Raw genomic sequence first — 2,725 nt, forward strand, 5'->3', positions numbered from 1 at the left:
TAGTATGCTGCTAATATGTAGATACACCACTGATTTTTGTATCTGACTTCATTTTCTAAATTAATTTATTATTTTTAAGTTTTTTGTTTTGGTTGCCACTTCCTCAGTTTTTCTAAGTAAGTAATCGTATTGTTTGAGAATAAGGACAGTCTCCTTTTCACTTGCCAGATTTTATACCTTCTATTTCTTTATCTTATTGTACTAGTTTGGATCTCTAGTACAATGTCGAATAGGTGTCGTGAGGGTAGACATCCTTACCTTATTCCTGAACTTAGGGAGAAAGGATTCAGTGTTTCACTATTAAGTATATTAATTGTAGGTGTTTATGTAGATGTCCTTTATCTGATTGAAGAAATTGTCTTCTGTTACTCATTTGCTGAGAATTAAAAATATTTAATTATTAATGGATGCTGAATTTTCCTATGCTTTTTATATTGCAATAATCATGTAGATATACTCTTTTATTCTGTTAATATGGTGGATACTTGGACTTTTTTTAATAGAATGTTTTTTAGAGCAATTTTAGGTTCATAGCAAAACTGATCAACAAGAACACAGTTCCCATATATCCCCTGCCCCTGCATATGGATAGCCTCTCCACTATCAGTATACCCACCAGAGTGATACTTTTGTTTCAATAGATGAGTCTACATTGACACATCATTAACCCTAAAGTCTATAGTTTACATTAGGGTTCACTCTGTGTTATACATTGTATCAGTTTAGACAAATGTGTAATGACACATATCCACCATTATAGTATCATACATAATAGTTTCACTGCTTAAAAAATCTTCTGTGCTGTGTCTGTTCATCTCTCTTTCCCCATACCTCTCTATAGTTTTGCCTTTTCCAGAATATCATATAGTTGAAATCATATACTTTGTAGCCTTTTCAGATTGGCTTCTCCCATGCATCTAATTTTTTTCATGTCTTTCCATACCTTGATAGCTCATTTATTTTTAGCACTGAATAATATTCCATTTCTGGATGTGCCACTATTCATTTATCCATTCATCTGCTGAAGGACATCTTGGTTGCTTCCAAGTTCGGGCAATTATGAATAAAGCCACTATAAACATCCATATCAGGTTGTTGCGTGGACATAAATTTTCAGTTCATTTGGGTCAATTCCAAGGAGCACGATTACTGGATTGTATGGTAAAAGTGTTGTTTCAGTTTCATAAGACTGCCAAAATATCTTCCCAAGTGGCTGTACCATTTTGTATTCCCACCAGCAGTGAATCAGAGTTCCTGTTGCTCCACATCCTCATCAGCATTTGGAGTTGTTGATGTTTTAAATGTTGGCCATTAGATAGATATGTAGTAGTATTTAATGGTTATTTTAACTTGCAGTTTCCTATGATAGATGATGTTGAACATCTTTTCCTATGCTTATTTGCCATCTGTATTTATCTTTGTCGAGGTGTCTGGGAATATCGTTGGTCCATTTTTTAATGGTTTTTTTTTTATTGTTGAAGTTTAACAATATTCTTTGTTTATTTTGGATAACATTCCTTTATCAGATTTATCTTTTGCAAATATTTTTTCCCAGGCCTGTCTTCTCATTCTCTTGACATTATCTTTCATAGACCAGAAGTTTTTAATTTTAATCAAGTCTAGCTTACCAGTTCTTTCTTTCATGAATTATGTCTTTGGCGTTGTATGATTGATTTTTCAAATATTTAAAACTAATCCTTGGGATAAACTCCATTTGGTCATGACTTATATTTTTTGAGATATTGCTCTATTAGGTTCTTTATTTTCTAAATATTTTCATATCTGTATCCATGGGGAATGTGACCTATAATTTTCTTGTTTTTAAGAATGTCTTTGTCTCATTTTGACATTAGAGTCATGCTAGATGTATAAAATTCATTAGGGAGTGTTTGCTCTTTTTCCTGTTTTTTTTTTTTTTGAAAAAATTTGTGTATATTTGGAATTTTTCTTTTCTTAAATGTTTAATAGAATTTATCAGTGAAATCATATGGACATAGCTTTTTCTTTTTGGGGAACTTAATCCTAAAAATTTAATTTCTTCATGATTATAGAGCGATTTAGAATTTTTATTTCATCATGTGTCAGCTTTAGTAAGTTTTATTTTTCATAGAATTTGTCTACTTCATTTAAGGTTTTGAACGTATGAAATTGTTCATAAAATATCTGCTATTTTTTTGATGTCTGTGGAATATGAGGTGATAGTCCCTCTTTCATTACTGATATTTTAAACACATTTTATTCCTCTTATTCTTGATTGATCATGTTAGAGGTTTTTCAGTGTTATTAATTATTAAACAAAGCTACTTTGGGTTTGTGAATTGTGTATATTTTTCTCTCTTTTTAACTTTTTAAGTTAAAAAGTATCTCACAGATTGATGTTATATATTCATTATCATTTATATCAAAGTATATAACATTTAACATTCTCTTTGATATCTTTTCATTGATGAGTTATTAAGTATATCATTTACTTTAATAATTAGGCAGCTGTTTGAGTTGTTATTGACATCTAATTTATTTTTGTTAAGGTCATCCATTATACTCTAATTTTTCAATAATTTTGAGGTTTGTTGAAATTTGTTTTATGGTCATAATACAACCTATCTATATGGACATTCCATGTGCACTTGACAATAATTTTTATTCTACATTCGTTTGTAGTCTTTTGAGAGAGGGGTATTAAAGTCTTCAGATGTAATTGTGAATACGTCTGTTTCTCCTGTCA

General features: G+C 30.4%; 1 protein-coding gene across 1 annotated transcript in view; it reads left to right on the plus strand.

Moving 5' to 3' along the window:
- The window catches only part of CDC42BPA (CDC42 binding protein kinase alpha), a 280,756-nt gene that overhangs the window by 53,142 nt on the left and 224,889 nt on the right, over positions 1–2,725 (plus strand). The window lies entirely within an intron of this gene.

The sequence above is a fragment of the Pteropus vampyrus genome, unplaced genomic scaffold (assembly GCF_000151845.1).
Source record: "Pteropus vampyrus isolate Shadow unplaced genomic scaffold, Pvam_2.0 Scaffold60, whole genome shotgun sequence".
NCBI classification, from domain to species: Eukaryota; Metazoa; Chordata; class Mammalia; order Chiroptera; family Pteropodidae; genus Pteropus; species Pteropus vampyrus.